Source organism: Engystomops pustulosus, chromosome 6 (assembly GCF_040894005.1).
Source record: "Engystomops pustulosus chromosome 6, aEngPut4.maternal, whole genome shotgun sequence".
Classification (NCBI taxonomy): Eukaryota; Metazoa; Chordata; class Amphibia; order Anura; family Leptodactylidae; genus Engystomops; species Engystomops pustulosus.
Genome location: NC_092416.1, coordinates 155,787,491 through 155,806,365, shown reverse-complemented (window position 1 = coordinate 155,806,365; position 18,875 = coordinate 155,787,491).

Here is an 18,875-nt window from a genome sequence, read left to right as displayed (position 1 = left end):
ATGTCAGAGAGGTAGCAATCCAGATCCCAGGGGTGTACATGACTATTTAGTGTATCATGAGTGCTCGGCAGCGCCCCCTCTGGTCTTGTACAGTATAGAAGACAAGAGTGCTCCTTGCTTATCTGATTTGTAGGATTGGATACATTCATTGTAAGCATCGAGGAGAAGACGGCATTCTGTTACATTGGTGCCTCTAGAAAGGTTTTATACTTTATAAAATAACATTTCTGGCAGACACTTTTTTCTCTGAAATGCGATTGGAGCGATGATGAATCCCAGAAGGTTCTGTATTTCATTACAACATGAGGATTATATTACTATGTAGGTCTCCTCTGATGCACCTGATAAAGGGCAGGAGAAAACCTATTGAATCCTCCTATAATTCTGAAGCGGCGGCGGCGCTGCCTGTTATCTGGCTTCACATGGAGCAGCGATAACGCTTTATCTGACACCAGCCTGCAGCTGCCTCATTATCCTGCGCCGAGCCCCTGATGGGAGCCGCGAGGGGGAGGGGAGCCACAAAACACACATTACATATTTTATTTCATCTCTTTATCTTATACTTAGCAAAGGTAAAATGTAATACTCACCCCTATTATACATATATAGAGAAAATAATATAAACCTATGGCAAAGAATGTGCGGCTTTTCTACATGTTCTTTTTTATGTATATTTTAAAAGCCAGAGACTAGGGACCAGGCGCGTAACTACAGTGGGGCCCGCAGTGTCAGGGGGCCCCCCGGCATCTGACCTGACACTAAAGAATGCAGGATGTACCATTAAATACATGTTATTATGCACATTGTACAGCATAATATGTATATAACTAATATGTGATGTATATATACTGTTTGTGTGTATATATGCTGTATGTCTGTATATGGCACTGTATGTGTGAGTCTATACAATGTGTATATACTGTGTATGTGTGTATCTGTGATGTGTATATGCTGTGTGTGTATGTGGTGTATGGTGTGTATATAATATATGTGTATATATGTTGTATGTCTATTTATGGCACTGTATGTGTGAGTCTATACAATGTGTATATACTGTGTATGTGTGTATCTGTGATGTGTATATGCTGTGTGTGTATGTGGTGTATGGTGTGTATATAATATATGTGTATATATGTTGTATGTCTATTTATGGCACTGTATGTGTGAGTCTATACAATGTGTATATACTGTGTGTGTGTGTTTCTGTGATGTGTATATGCTGCATGTGTATGTGGTCTATGGTGTATATATACTGTATGCATATATATGCTGTACGTCTGTACATGGCACTGTATGTGTGTGTATATGTGATGGGTATGTGCTCTATATGCGTGTAAGAGTGTATTTATGTGTGTGTATGAGTGAATAACTGTATGTTTATGTACATGGGTATGAAAACAAGTGTATTATGCCTATTTTTAGGCAGGTAGTGGGGCCCCATTCAGAAGTGTGCTATGGGGCCCTGCCTCTCCTAGTGATGTCCCTGAAGCAGACTGATTGAGTAGATTGCCAAGTGATACTTTCATTGCAGCCCAAAAACATGTGATGTTTCAAATTGCTTTAAGTCTTTGTCTGGGATAAGTGCGGGAAGTGCTCACTCCTGCCACACTCACTCCTCTGCTCCTACCCAGCAGCACTCGTCTTTGACAAAGACTTTGGCCTCATGACCATAATGGGGGCTGCAAAATTTGTGGCCAGATACCACCCCCCTAGTGGTCTAAGGCACCCGGTCACGCTCAGCTTTCCATGTAGAGGGGAGGGGTGAGGAGTGCTCACTCCCCTTCCTCCTCCACCCGGCCAAGCCCACTGCCACGTGCGAGTCAAAGAGTCACATGTTTTTGGGACAGAATAAAAGTTAATCTACCCAATTGTTGTGTTTGGATTTCCTCTACATAGTACGGATCCTCTTCTGGCTTACCCTCTGCTCCTAGGAGTGCAACCTGGAATAATACATTGGGGCACATTTACTTACCCGCTCCCTCGGAGTTCCCGACATTAATGCACTGTGCCACTATTCACTGAGATTGTGCCCACGATATCCTGTGTGTGTTGCTCATCTCTCCAGCGGGAGCACCCGCTTTTCCTCCTTTCCACCTGCGCTCCAGCGGTCATAGCACCGCATCTCATCTCCATTTCCATAAATACCTTGCAATCCGTGCCTGATGAAGGTCTGAACTTATAAGACCGAAAGGTTGCAAAATCAAAATTTTTGTTGGATTTCTATACTGTTTATTCTGGATTAAATAAATTCTCCTCAATTTTTGACCTATAGGGAGTGCCAAGTTATCTTTTCTCTATATCCGGTATAGTGACACAAATTTGGCGCGGACACTTTATTAATAACCGTGCAAGCAGTTTACACTAAAAAGAATGTGCGAAGTCAGACAGAAAAGTGGCGCAGGGGCTATTATAAATATGGGCCAATAAGAGGAGCACAGTGCAAAAAGGGCAAAGAGTCAAACACACAGGAATGGTGCTGCAGATCATAATAAGTTTTCTATCTCACACAGGTGTTTTTGTTACATCAATACTGTTCTAGTGCTCTCAATAATTATAGGAGGTTGAAACCCCTCCATGAAGCTCCACCACTTGGATAAGAGAGGGATAATTAGCATCTGGACATGTCTGCTATAGCTATTCCATATTTCTTGATAAACTATCCGACCTTGGTTTCTCCTTATCGCTGACATGGAACGTCTGGAGGCAAATAATTGGCTCTAGTAGTCATTTATTTTTATTCCATCCATTATTTATGGTGAAAATCTTGAGAAGACTGAATCCCCCTGGACTGTCAGGGTAAGGAAACCTAGTGATTAGTCAGCTTCAAGTGATAGAAAGATTCCTTAAAGGGATCATGACCTCTTGCTTCCAAAAACAGCATAACACCTATTCCTGGGTTGGATCTGATATTGCATAATGAGGTCAAAGTGCGATGCAACCCAAAACCTGTGCCTAGGGGTGGCGCGGTCTTTGAAAGAAATCAATGTTTTTCTAATCCTTTAAGAATAAGAAGCCCAATTAAAACCTAGAATGACGTCCATCTGGAATCCAGGTCATGACAAAGTCTCCGATGCCATTGATTCAAGGAGTTAAGAGTTTAAGGTTTCTTTTGGGGACTGAATTGGGGTCGCTGCTTAAAAATATGGACAAAGAAAGTGCACTGTTGTGTTAAAGGGCTTGTTCAAGAACCCCGTAACCATATTTTCTAGGAGCAATGGGGGTCATTTATTTTATCTCTGTTTGTTTTGGCTGGTTTTTGCCTGTTGTTTTTTTTCCCGTCTGCTTCTTTGTTAATTTATCAATCTCAGTTTTTCCCTTGTGTTAAATGCTTTTTTTTTTTTAATATCTCTTTTTGAGGCAAAAAAGACAGAAAAAACAAAAAGAAAAATAAAGATAAATAAACCCCAATGTGTGATATGGCAATTTACTAGAATGGACTTGAGTTGCAATACCACACATAACCACTGGACAGTTGTGGCGCTGTTTGTGGGGATAAGAAGGCAAAATTTTTTGTATTAATTGACAATCGTTTTAAACTTTTCCACTGTATTCACTTCCTTGCACACGCTGAGTATTGGGATAGTCCATTTCCACCCCGCAGTGTCGGTATATATGTACAAAGCTCTCATTTTATCATTCAGGAGTCCATCCCGCTTTCTACACTATCCTCATAGAGGATTGCACATGTAAGCTAAGCTTGTCTCTTATTTGACATGCACAGCAATACCTAATTTTTATAGCTGTGCCCCCGAGGGATTGTGGGCGCTGGATATCGGCCTTAATAAAAGTGTTGTATTTCAGCAGCAGGAAACTGTATACTGTCTGTAAGGACCTGTACAGGCGCTGATATAACAGAGGATGAGCATATCATGTATACCGAGAACATGTCCTGCAGCTACCAAGAATCAGCGCTTCATAACACACTCCATTATCAAGGAGCCTCAAGAAATAACTCAATTCTGGACAACCCCTTTAAGAAGCATATTCCCTTTCAGGGGTCATCCAGAATTACACAAATATGTCTATTATTTTTTTTAAAAAAAACAGTTCTTGCCTGTTAATGGGTAAAATCTCTTGTGTTTAATTGAAGAAAATGGGGAAGAGCTGTTATACCACTAGTGACCTGTGGATAGGTGTGGTGCTGTTTATGGAAAAAGGCAATTTTGGAGAACCCCTTTAACTCCTGCCAATGAATGGAAAACTAGTGTGGAATCTTATCTCAATATGTATTGTCTGAAATGATCCACAATCAGTAGGAGGTTATTAGGACGACAATGGTTGTGAAAGGGGTTGACTGGGGTTTGGCTGCTTTCTCCTCTCCAGACCATGGGTGGTGCGTGGTAAAGTAACTAAGCTCCATCCATCTCTATACAGCTCAACTGCAATACAAGCACCAACCATGGCGCTGTTTTTGGAAAAAATCAGACATGTTTTCCAACCTCTGAACAACCCGTTTAATTCTTTTGAGAACGTACTAACATTTGGAGAGAGAAAGGTCTGGACCGCACATCCACACAGTATACAATGGACTATTGTCACTCGTCTACATTGTCAACTCAAATTTGAGGTTCTGCTCGATTTAGTGGGTCCCAACGCTAGTGGATGCAACATCACCTCAGTGGGAAAATGACACATGCAGGATCTCGGGCGCACGATTTTGTTGCATCGTGGCAGACTTCACCCTCGTCAGACAATGCACCTCGGGGAACGCGCAGGGCCCGGGTAAGTAAATGTGTCCCATTGTGTGAAAGCGCCCTCAGTTTCTGAGACCAACAGGAATAGTGAGCACTCAAAACCTTTTCACAGGCATCTGCTGTTTCTGTGGTGCGATGCTGGTAGATACCCAGGGCCCAGAGCCTTGGGGGCTTAGCCTGCCAGTATGGGTGCTGGGGGGTGACAGGGTCTCTGCTAGTATCGCCAGGCCCCACACCTTCCCTGTACCTCGCACTCAGAATAAAGGACTCTTGCACTAATCTGTGAGTGCCGCTTATTTTTCCTTTTATATTTGAAGCTCCGTAAGTTTACTACTAGCGGAGCACCACCATCGTGCCGCTATATTGCGGTTCTATATTTTGGACTGTATCCGTCTCCGCTTTGGCTACCCTTGTCTGGAGATTGGTGGATAGTGCCGAGTGTTTCTGCTCTAGTTTGTTGTTGGGTCCCTGCTAGTGCTGTGTTGCAGCCACTATGGATTCCGTGTGATGCTGCACCCATTATCATAGGGACCCACTAAAACTAGGTCCCAGTGAAGAGGTTAGTGGCTTATGCAATTTGATCAAAATGTAACTAATAGTAAAATGTAATTAAGACCGGGGACACACTAAGTGCTTTTGTTGCGATTTCGACCATTTTTTAAATGTTCGTGTTTTTAAAAACCAAATGCTTGATGAGCGGTAACTACATGCAGCTGTGTCTTGGAATTTGTATAAACGCACTGATCATATTCTCTCTGCAGTTTGTGCACAGGGCCGGATCAAGGTTGGTGGGGGCCCCCATCGGATGTAGTCCAGACAAGGAACAGCAATCGCTACATACCACTCCCCGGCAACCATTGTATCCAGCTCCCCCAGCAACCGCTGTATACAGCTCCCCCAGCAATCACTATATACAGCTCCCCAGCAATCACTATATACTGCTCCCCCAGCAATCACTGTATACAGCTCCCCCAGCAATCACTGTATACAGCTCCCCCAGCAATAACTATATACAGCTCCCCCAACAATAACTATATACAGCTCCCCCAGCAATCACTGTATACAGCTCCCCCAGCAATCACTATATACAGCTCCCCCAGCAATCACTGTATACAGCTCCCCCAGCAATCACTGTATACAGCTCCCCCAGCAATCACTGTATACAGCTCCCCCAGCAATCACTGTATACAGCTACCCCAGCAATAACTATATACAGCTCCCCCAGCAATCACTGTATACAGCTCCCCCAGCAACTGCTGTATACAGCTCCCCCAGCAATCACTATATACAGCTCCCCAGCAATCACTATATACAGCCCCCAGCAATCACTATATACAGCCCCCAGCAATCACTATATACTGCTCCCCCAGCAATCACTATATACAGCTCCCCCAGCAATCACTGTATACAGCTCCCCCAGCAATCACTATATACAGCTCCCCCAGCAATCACTGTATACAGCTCCCCCAGCAATCACTGTATACAGCTCCCCTAGCAACCACTATATACAGCTCCCCCAGCAATCACTATATACAGCTCCCCCAGCAATCACTATATACAGCTCCCCCAGCAATCACTATATACTGCTCCCCCAGCAATCACTATATACAGCTCCCCAGCAATCACTGTATACAGCTCCCCTAGCAACCACTATATACAGCTCCCCCAGCAATCACTGTATACAGCTCCCCCAGCAATCACTATATACAGCTCCCCCAGCAATCACTGTATACATCTCCCCCCAGCAATCACTATATACAACTCCCCCAGCAATCACTATATACAGCTCCCCCAGCAATCACTGTATACAGCTCCCCCAGCAATCACTATATACAGCTCCCCAGCAATCACTATATACAGCTCCCCCAGCAATCACTACATACAGCTCCCCCAGCAATCACTATATACAGCTCCCCCAGCAATCACTATATACAGCTCCCCCAGCAATCACTATATACAGCTCCCCCAACAACTGCTGTATACAGCTCCCCCAGCAACCCCTGTATACAGCTCCCCCAGCAACCGCTGTATACAGCTCCCCAGCAATCACTGTATACAGCTCCCCCAGCAACCACTATATAGAGCTCCCCCAGCAATCACTATATACAGCTCCCCCAGTAATCACTATATGCAGCTCCCCCAGCAATCACTATATACAGCTCCCCCTATAATAACTATATACAGTCCCCCTAAAATACCTATACACCCCTATAATAACTATATACTGTCCCCGTATAACTATATACAGTCCCCTATAATAACTATATACCCCTATAACTATATACAGCCCCCTATAGTAACTATATACCCCTATAACTATATACTGTCCCCCTATAACAATATACAGTCTCCCTATAATAACTATACACTCCTATAACTGTATACAGTCCTCCTATAATAACTATACACCCCCCTTAAACTATATACAACCCCTATAACTAAATACAGACCCCCTATAATAACGAACTACATACAATTCCCCATAACAACTATATACAACACCCTTCCCACATAATAAATATATACAGACAATCCCCCAATAATTAACTATATACAGTCACAATAAAATTGTTCTCACCTTCCAGCGTTCCCCCGATGCGCGCCGTCATCATCTTCCTTCTCGGTGTCGGATGTAAACAAAGATGGCGGTGCCCTGCTACAGGCAGCGCGGCGTCGCAGCGCCATGACGTCACACGCTGAGACGTCACGCACTGCGCCGCTAGCGGCAGGGGGCCGCCATCTTTGTTTATATGCGATCGTCTATGGCAGAGCAGGGAACTTATTGTTCCCTCGCTCTGCCATAGACGAAAGTGAGGAACATCGCGCGAATCGGCCGGGGAGCCCGAAGCCAACTATACTGTTGGCGATTCGAGCGGTCGTGTGACCGCCCGAATCGCCCTCATTTGGTGGCGGCCCCTTTAAAGGGCTAAGTGGTGGGGGCCCCGGGGCTCGCGCACCGTGAGCCCCGCCTATGATCCGGCCCTGTTTGTGCATGTAATCTCATGCGATTCATAACACAGACCACAAACACATGTATTTTCAAGAACGAAACTGCTTTGAAAAGCGCAATGAAAACGCACCTCAAAAGCTCCAACAGAAAAAACGCAAGGGAAAAAAGTCAAGACACTTTATCCAAAAACCCATTTAAAAAGCCTGCATGAAAGACTGATGTTTTTCACAAAGATGCAAAAAAATGCACCAAAACACCATGTGTCACCGGCCTCAGATGTGTGGTCCAGATCTTTCTCTCTCCAAATGGTGGTCATTTGAGAATGAGAAACAAAAACTGTGCAACGTGTAAGAGGGTCTATACGACATAAAACAGTGATATCTACCACCACGATCAGGGCCGGCTCCAGGTTTTAGTGGGCCCCTTCATGGGTCGCCCTCCAGTAGCCACACTGCCCCCCTACCCAGCGTAGCCACACTGCCTCCCCTTCCCGCCTTCAGCTACTCTGCCCCCCCACCCTCTCCAGCTACAGTGCCCCCCCTCCAGATACACTGCCCCCCTTCCCCTCCAGTTATACTGCTCGCCCTCCGGGAAAGAAAAAAAGCTCACCTTTCCTCGTTCCCCAGAGTAGCACCTGCAGCTACCTTCTTTCTTCAGCATATGCCTGCCATACGCGCCGGCTCTGAAGCCGGCACACGTGATCCGATGACATAATCATGTGCGCCGGCTTCAGAGCCACACTGGTACAATTGATCTGGGGGCCCGAGTGGGCCCCTCCAGCATCCTGGGGCCCCGGCACTTGTCCTGGTTGGCCGGGTGCTGCCGCCGGGCCTGACCAGGATGAAGGATTGTACACCAAGCATGCTGACATACTGGTGTGTGCCCCCTCTGGCAGGATCTTCTCTTCTTTTAGCTTTGTATGCCCTTGTTTTCACAAGAAAAGGTTTTAAAACTTATGCAAATTAGTCTGAGGGGCTCGCGGCTCCATTTACATCTATGTCGCCCCTCAGACTCATATGCATAATTTTTAGAACTTTTTTTTGTAAAAACCAGGGCATAAGAAGCCAAAGGAAGAGAAGATACTTCCAAAGGGCGGCGCACACCATTATGTCAGTGTGCTTGGTTTACAATCTTTCATCTTGGTGGTAGATGTCCTTTAAGTCTGGAAACGTGTGTATAGTTATTGGGGATTTATTGTAAGGTTTTGGGCTTGCCTGATTTATCATAGTGGTTGATAAATGAGGCAGGTGAGTCCGGTGGGTTTTTTTAGACTTTTGTCTGAAAAGTCACACAAAAGTCTCAAATGTTTACGCAACCGCTTGCCTACACCTGCTCTGGACTGGTTGTTATTTGCGCAAAACAATTACGACTTTTTAACGCAATTGTATTTTCAGACATCCACATCTGGAAACTTATGACAAATCAGGCGCACCTCTGAAAAAAAAACAATATGCTGGAAAAGTCACAAAAACGCTAAAAAGTCACACAAAAAAAAGAAATGAAAAAAATGTGATACATTTTGAACCATTTCACCTGAATAGTCCAATAATTGATTAAAAACCAGTTAGCGATTATAATATAAGATATTCTCTCAGTCCAATGATGTGTCTCCCGCATTGTAAAGACATATCTAGCAGTCACCAATCTATTACCCGGAGATACAGTAACCAAAGTATCCAATATTTCATCTATTTTCAATGTAGCAGCTGCGCCAAAAAAAAAAAATCGCGTGCACCAAAATCCCAGCGCAGACACCAGTCTGCATCCCCGAATAAGTAGAACAGTCCGACAAAAGTCAGCCATGCGACCCTTAGTAAATAAGCCCCAATGTTTCCACTTTGTAAACGCAATGTTGACAGCGATGTAATCAGGCAAATCTCCTGTTCTCAGCTGCAATACTGCAACGTGTGAATGCGCCCTCATAGGAAAAATTCCTCAACAGCATGAGAGCAGCTGATGTTCTTCCCATCGATGGCATATGGAGGGGTCCTAGACTAGAAAGGTCAGACGCTCCACCTGTAACTGATCAACCCCCTATGATCTGACGTTTGCCCCCCTATTTGTATACATCAGATTCCAGATATCCGTCGTGTCTGCGGCCACTGGCAGCATTGCTGTGGTTCCATGCTGGAATTGATAAGAAGTGACAAGTGACCTTTTCAATGATAACTCTCAGAGAGACGGCTCCTGACATACAATTATTAGAGTGCTGTAAACCATAGCAGACATCCTGACATATAGCGCACCCCTCTGAACATGTCATTGCCAGAAGACAAAAATGACACCCCATATGTAAGCGCAAGCCTATAGCACCCCCCCTCCGCCCTGTGCCGGAGCACGTCAATGCTGGAGGGGAGAAGTTCACAAACCATAAGCAACGCACGGCTGCTAGAGAGCAAGGCCCCGCTATATGTGACCTGGAAATGATGTTTATCAATGTACTGAGCCACAAAATCTTATAACCATTACTCACATAGGATCATAGTCTAACACTACACTGTGCCATGATCAGGAACTAAGAGATGAGATCATTTACAGGTTGTAGTGACTGATATTATTAGCCATTTATACATTTTATTGTACAGTTTTATATAGAATTGCATATTAATGTACGTATAGTGTAGTGTAGTATGATATAGCACATTATGATACAGTATAGTAAGTTATAGTATGGCTATAGTATAGTATGATGTAGTATAATCTAATATTGCATAGTATGGAATAGTGTAGCATGATATAAGAATAGTTTTTACAAAATTTGTGCCAAACAGTAGCCATTGAAATATGTGCAATGCCCATCTCCAAAACTATATGTATATTATATACAATACTTCCAGATGAAATATAGTATATGCAGCTCCATCCCCCAACACGAGAACTTGGTGCCTCACAGAAATAAGGCAACAAAGCAATACTCCTACCATAAATACAGCACTAGAGCCGTAGAATAGAAATACAGCACTAGAACCAGGCTCCATAAAGAAATACACCAACAGAACCAAACTATGTAAATATATACAGTGGTATAGGGGGTTACCACCACGTGTTTGATACATTAAAGTATGGGTTCTCAACTGAGATTTTACGGCACTTTATATGTTTATTTTTTGATTATAGCATAGGATTAGCACCTGCACTTTATTTGTGCACATAGCTCTTTTCTATATCAACATATTAGGGCTTATTAATTAAGGGTCCGCGGATCGCATTTCCATTGGGTCTTCCGACGTTTTCGGGGATCGCGCTGCTGGGACAGAGATTGAGAAGAGGTTTTTGGCGCATGCGATCAATTTTGGCGCAGCGGTGCCGGCTTTCATGTGACACAAGTTGGGGGCGGGCCGTCGGACGATTCAACTGATTTGGACAAACCACCGCATTTAACTTTAAAATTGTGCTGCATACAATGCACTTACATGCACCGGGAAGAAGATGGTGAACTCCAGCGAACCTGAGCGGGAAGAGACACATGCAGGATATCGGGCGCACAATCTTAGTGAATCGCGGCACAGTGCATTTTTGTCGGACAATGCACTTTTGGGAAATCCTCTGGACTGGGTAAGTAAATGTGCCCCAATGTGTTTATAGCCTTGGGTTGGTGTTATTCATAATTAAGTGTTATATGTTTACAGATCTACTACCAATTCATACCCCACCGATTTGATGTTTATATATGAAATATAACGTATGTGATTCATGATTTTTAAATTTCCCTTCATGCCCTCTTTCTGGGACGGGCATCTTGGCCGTTTCTGCCCTGCTCCAGTGCAATCGCTATAGCTTGCGAATGTTCACTGTTGAGCACCCATATGCTTTTGCACAAATCTGCGCTAGGCAGGAATTGTCGAAGTTTTGCCTGGTGGCACAGCCATTTCATAATGACAATGGTAAATTCCTTAATATAATATAAAAAAGTATTAAAAGGTTCCCAGTAAGAGTACAACAGGTGGTAGAAGGAAGGACAGAATTTACAAGAAGAAATTACGTAGCACATGAAATTAATTAGCAATGAATAACTAATAGGCAATCACTAAGTATTACTGAACAGTCAGTACAGATTATGCACTTTGTTGTGGTCCCTAAAGGGAGGAATTACACAATCATCTGTGCATAATGAGACTTTTTGCATAATTTTTGGCCATTTTTTGTGATGTCAAGTGATGTGTGAAACAAAAGAGTAGTAAGGTTTGAGCAAACACTGTGTAGTCCCAGAGGTTGGGCTTTGGTTTGGATGCATTTCAAAAAACAACCTGTGACTTGTCTGTACTGCAGACTGCTCATCTCTTGGCCCCCACCTTTGTGCTCCTGTACAGCTCCTCCGTCTCCCACTGATGTCAGCTCACCAGGCTGTGAGCTCTGCGAAGGAGCAGGAGGGAGGAGTTGTACAAAGGTGGGGTTGAGAGCTGAGGAGTGAGCAGCACAGACAAGTCACATGTTGTTTTTTGATAATGCATCCAAACCAAAGCCCAGCCCCTGGGACTACACAGAGGATTCTGTCAGGGTGCAAGGAAAGTTATAACTCACAATTATATTGTAATGCAAATGCTTAGAAAAGGCAGAAAGGCAGATTTGCACTGCAGGTGTGATGGGCTTCTGTAACCTGCCTTTAGTGAAAATGAGGTCCCTGCTGACAGGTTCCCTTTTACATTTTTGGGAAGACAATGATCATTGTTAAACAATTACATGGGGTTCTGAAAAGAATACACTCACCGGCCACTTTATTAGGTACACCATGCTAGTAACGGGTTGGACCCCCTTTTGCCTTCAGAACTGCCTCAATTCTTCGTGGCATAGATTCAACAAGGTGCTGGAAGCATTCCTCAGAGATTTTGGTCCATATTAACATGATGGCATCACACAGTTGCCGCAGATTTGTCGGCTGCACATCCATGATGCGAATCTCCCGTTCCACCACATCCCAAAGATGCTCTATTGGATTGAGATCTGGTGACTGTGGAGGCCATTTGTGTCCAGTGACCTCATTGTCATGTTCAAGAAACCAGTCTGAGATGATTCCAGCTTTATGACATGGCGCATTATCCTGCTGAAAGTAGCCATCAGATGTTGGGTACATTGTGGTCATAAAGGGATGGACATGGTCAGCAACAATACTCAGGCAGGCTGTGGCGTTGTACCAAGGGGCCCAAAGTGTGCCAAGAAAATATTCCCCACACCATGACACCACCACCACCAGCCTGAACCGTTGATACAAGGCAGGATGGATCCATGCTTTCATGTTGTTGACGCCAAATTCTGACCCTACCATCCGAATGTCGCAGCAGAAATCGAGACTCATCAGACCAGGCAACGTTTTTCCAATCTTCTACTGTCCAATTTCGATGAGCTTGTGCAAATTGTAGCCTCAGTTTCCTGTTCTTAGCTGAAAGGAGTGGCACCCGGTGTGGTCTTCTGCTGCTGTAGCCCATCTGCCTCAAAGTTCGACGTACTGTGCGTTCAGAGATGCTCTTCTGCCTACCTTGGTTGTAACGGGTGGCGATTTGAGTCACTGTTGCCTTTCTATCAGCTCGAACCAGTCTGCCCATTCTCCTCTGACCTCTGGCATCAACAAGGCATTGCCGCCCACAGAACTGCCGCTCACTGGATGTTTTTTCTTTTTCGGACCATTCTCTGTAAATCCTAGAGATGGTTGTGCGTGAAAATCCCAGTAGATCAGCAGTTTCTGAAATACTCAGACCAGCCCTTCTGGCACCAACAACCATGCCACGTTCAAAGGCACTCAAATCACCTTTCTTCCCCATACTGATGCTCGGTTTGAACTGCAGGAGATTGTGTTGACCATGTCTACATGCCTAAATGCACTGAGTTGCCGCCATGTGATTGGCTGATTAGAAATTAAGTGTTAACGAGCAGTTGGACAGGTGTGCCTAATAAAGTGGCTGGTGAGTGTATATCATATAGCGAACATAGCAGGTTTATAAGAGGCCTTCCTTTTACATAAATAATGTGAATATTTAGGTTTCTCAAGTTAATTTCTATAATGTTTGACTGCGATCTGATCACTTAAAGTTACAGATCCAAAGCCCGAGGCGTCACGGCAGGGAGACGCTGATGACATTTCCCCTTCTGATTTCTGGCAAATACAGAGTTGTCATAGAAACCATGTATGGCTTCAGATTACCATCTACATCAGTGTATAGTTATCACTGGATTGGGTAGGGGGGGTTGATGTGTTCATTATACTGGAAATGGAGTTTATTTCAGTTCTGTGGTCACCAATGCGCGATGTTCTGGTCTTGGGATAACTTCAGCAGAAATTCGGTGTAATGACCAATATTTAAGATGTAATTGGGTTCTAAATTTCCTGGTGGCGGGACCCACTTTTGGATGAGATTTTGGCTTGAGATCCACCTCCGGCCTTATTGCACATAGCCCCATTTAATTCAACAGTAAATTCAACTTTATCTTAACCTTTTTTACACTTTTCAGGACCAATTTCCCCATCTCATATTCTGTGCTTTATGTACGGCACAGCCACATGGTGTACATAATAGTGTACGTCTTCCAACCCCATTTTTACATTTTTGCACCATCTCCTGTCTGGGTTACGATTACGGTAATAAAAACATTTGCAGTTATTTCCTTTGTAATCTCTTCCTTTCCGTGGCCCAAATTTGACTCAAGTTTGTTTCAAAAATGAAAAACAAAACATGTAACAGAATTTTTTTACTCATGACCCCTCCCCCCCTCACATTCGTGTATATGATTGTAAAACAACTGGCTGCAGCAGGAGCACCCCCCTTCTCCCAAACTGCAGTAGGCAACAAAAGACAGTGAGGCTCATCTACGAAGGGTCCGCTGACCGCAGTATCGTCGGTATACCCGACGGTTTTGGGCGCACGCGATCAGATTTTGGCACATCGGCGCCGGCTTTCACGCGACTCAAATCAGGGGGCGGACAATGTGCGGGATTTAACATTTAAATTGTCCCAATACCAAGCACTTACATGCACTGGGAAGAAGAAGGTGAACTCCAGCGGACCTGAGCGGGGAAGCGACAGATGCAGGAAATCGGACGCACAAGCTACGTGAATCGCGGCAGACTTCATCCTCGTCGGAGAGTCCGGATCGGGGAAAGCGCACAGGACGGGTACATAAATGTGCCCCAGTAAGTCCAGACACTTAGTCATTAGGTCACTAACATTTTAAAGAAATTTGCATTAGAATGACCATAAGGAACTATGTAATATATCTTATCAGAGGAAAGTGCTTCCTTCCCCACCTACTTGGGTTCTTATTATCCCAATTACTTCCCTCTTGGTCTGCTTTTCAATCTGAAATTTCTGATGAATTCCATCTTGCTTGTCAGATGGACTGATGTGGATTACAAAGTAGTTCTTAAGAGCAACTAGGTCTCAACGTGAAGGGCAACTACAAATTAGAAGATACAGACTGTTACTCCTCTTGTACATTACTACTACTACATACTGGACTACTGATTGCTGCACATTATATTTGATGAGATTATTTCACTCACACGCAAAGAAATTCACCATACAGGTTTCTACTTATCATTTTTATCGATTGAATGTTCCTTTAAATTGTCTTTTCTATGGGGATGCCCTTTGTAACTCGTGATCTGACAGAGTTTTATTGCTTACGACTAGCCAGTCAACCTTGTAAACTGAAATTTCTCCTCAATATCCGAAACTTCTGGGAAACAATTGCTTTTTTTTTTTTTCTCTCTGTTTCTGATTCCACTGTCAACATCTTCACTTGTCCGTGTATGGATTCTCATTCTTCCTGTCAGCTGTCTGGAATTCATGATTTTAGAACTTGATTCTTCTTGGTTTTGGCTTCTTGTCTCTTTCATCGTCCTCAGTAGATCATAGCTTCATTCTAAAGACTCCAAATTGACTTTTTCTCCCCTCAATTTGTGGTTCAGTTCCATCTTCTGTGCCTTGTATTGTATATTCATTAGGTCTATAGCATCTAGAGTTGGCTTTGATGGCTTTCTTTGCAGACAAGGGGGTGGTGGAGTGTTTTTTAACATGCACTTTGATGGTTTGTTGGTTTTTAGCTTTCATTGAAGTGTGTGAATGCTCACTCACTTTCCTCTCATATATATGTATGATGTGATATCCAAGCATCAGTTCTCCCTGGCAGTATTACTGGTTGCGTTTACCTACTGGAGCAGAGGAAATTAATTGATAAGGATCTTGGACGCTTGTGTGAATATATGTTAGGTGTCTTCATTGGTGGAAGGTTTTGCTTTCGAGAAGAATTCTAATCATTCCGAGCTAAGTTGATACATATATTTATGCAAAAACCTTCATTTGCAAAATTCTCCAGTACAAGCTGCTCAAATTATGGTATACATGAATAGGTTTTAATGTCATTGGTCATTGGCAATGTCATTTGGCTTCTAACAGACCTATATACCATATGGCGCATACAGCAATAAATAGCCTTGAGCTTCAGAGTCTAACATTTTGTCCCCATCAGTACAAGTGGTGTCAAAGACAGCAGACATTGTCCCAGGGATCATTTCTTTGCCTCAAATCTCAAGGTTTCCACTTCTTTAACCATTGATGTGGGAGTGGGCACATAAATTGAAGCTCTATGGGCTTATGGGGGCCATATAGTCACAGCTCTAGCTAGGATTTTCTTTATCTTGTCACAGATTAAATTTAATGCATCTACTTTCATAAATATAGTTAAAAGTGGTGACAACCCCTTTAAATTCTGGCAGATTTCCCGGTTGCCCCCTCCCACAGGTATACCACCTGAAGGAAATTAGAAATGAATCCATGAATGAAACAATACAGGATCTCCTCTAAACAGGAGGACAACCACATCTAAAAATTACAATAACCAAGATGAACTGTGTATCGACTTGGCAATAAAGATCCAAGGTAAGGTCACCAAGAGTTGGATATCTGTTGTCATTTGTATCTTGAAGCATCATTGTAGTTCAAAAGGTCCTCAATGGGAAATCTTAAGGTGGCTAGATTGGGTTAAAATAAAACAAAAGATTCTCTTAACCTCACTTATATATTGCTGCTGCCATTCTGATGTTATTCTGGTCCCCACTACTCTTCACCTGTAGGTCCCCAGTAGACTTCACTTTCTCATATTCAACTTAACATTAGGTAAATAACTTGAAATTCCTCCTAATCAATCACTTAGGGAAATATGCAAATACGTTTTCCAGGATGTTAAATGGAAAACAATGCCTCCTTTTGCTACCTTGAAAGGCAGCCCCCTTAACACCAAGTATGACCTACAAGAAGTCTAATAACATGATGTGGGATTAAGTCAAACCAGTCTATCTATTCCAGAAGGAACAGACTCCCAACTGCATACAGCACGGTTTCGACCTTGTATTTGCATGCTTCCCAGAATTCCCTAGTGGGGCATCTATGGGGCATCTAAGTGTCCACACGCCTTTAAGGTGGCCTTAATTGGCAGTCTCCACGTCCCTGCACTGTACTGAGGAGACACAACCAGGTCCAAACAGTACTGTCTACAGTTGGGAGTCTGTTCCTTCTGGAATAGATAGACTGGTTTGACTTAATCCCATTTCATGTTATTAGATTTCTTGTTGGTCATACTTGGTGTTAAAGGGGGCTGCCGTTTAAGGTAGCAAAAGGAGGCATTGTTTTCCATTTAACACCTTGGAACACTTATTTGTATACTTCCCAGAATTCCCTAGTGGAGCATCTATGGCTTTAAGTCTCCACACGCCTTTAATGTGGCCTTAATTGGCAGTCTCCAAGGAGAACTCCTACCTTTTAACCAATCACTAAGGCAGGTGAAAGTTGTGCCAAGTCGAGCAGGTCGAGTCCTGTGTCTGAAGTTGAGACCAGGTGGTAAAGAAAACCAGAGTCCTGAACAGTGTAGTGGGGGATGTTGGGTAATATTTCTTATTATAATTTTTTTCACGTTCTGGCCCTTGAAAATTAACCCTAGAAAAACCTATTAAAAGGTAATGCAAAATTAGACCGGTCCCGAGGCGAAGCAATACAAAAGATGGAAAAGATTTTCGCCCATCGTAACCGCCTTGTATAAGGTAAAAAAACAGAGATACATGTTTGCATAGGCCAAAGGAGATGACGTGTTTCGGATCGAAAGACAATAGTCCTTACTCATATCTAATATGAAAATGGCAAGGACACCAGAATAAGTAGCCAGGAAGCATGGTAGGAAGGACCGCTCATCGGTCACATGAGCAAGTAATATGGCATGATCGGAAAATAGGAGAGGAAAGACTGGAAGAAAAATAGAAAACCGGTAAATATGTATGATACATCAATACAGGCAGTCCCCCACTTACGTACAAGATACGTTCTGTAGGTTTGTTCTCAAGTTGAATTTGTATGTAAGTCAGAACCGTATATTTTACAATTGTAACCCCCGCAAATTTTTTTTTGGTCTCTGTGACAATTTGATTTTAAAAATGCTGGATTGTCATAAGAACCAGGATTAACAATAAAGCTTCATTACAGACACATTCGATAACTGTTATAGCTGATTATTGTAGCCCAAGGCAAAAATACATTAAATTACCAAAATCCAGAGGTCCGTTTGTAACTAGGGGTCGTCTGTAAGTTGGGTGTTCTTAAGTAGGGGACCGCCTGTATACCAATGTCATTTTAAAGTTCAAGCTACGGATGTCGTGTGTCAAGTATTTAAATCCATTTAGCCTTCTTCATAAATAATTCTTTACCACAATCTCCACCGCTTCTATTACTTAGGACATAGTCAATGGGCGCGACCATCATGGAGGATAAGAACCACCATGGAAGTCACAAAAGTGTTTGTTTTGAAGCCCCAGTTATACAGCGTGTGCTAGATACTGTCTCAGGATTAGCTCCCATTATATGTTCTGATATTCGATCTTGTAGCTTCCGTGAAGTGCATCCGACATATTGGGGCACATTTACTAAGGATCCGCGGAACGCATTTCCGTCGGGTTTCCCGAATTTGTCTGCTTTGCGCAGCATTGAACTTGGGTTTTTGGCGCACATGATCGGATTTTGGTGCGTCGGCTTTCACGCAACACAAATGGGGGGCTGGGCCGTCGGATAATTCGACTGATTCAGACAACACACGGGATTTAACATCTTAAATTGTGTCACAAGACATGCACTCACATGCACCAGGAAAAAGAAGGTGAACTCCGGCTGACTTCAGCAGGGAAGCAACACATGCAGGATCTCGGGTGCACGATCTTGGTGAATCGCGCCGGACTTCATCTTCGTCGGACCGTCCGG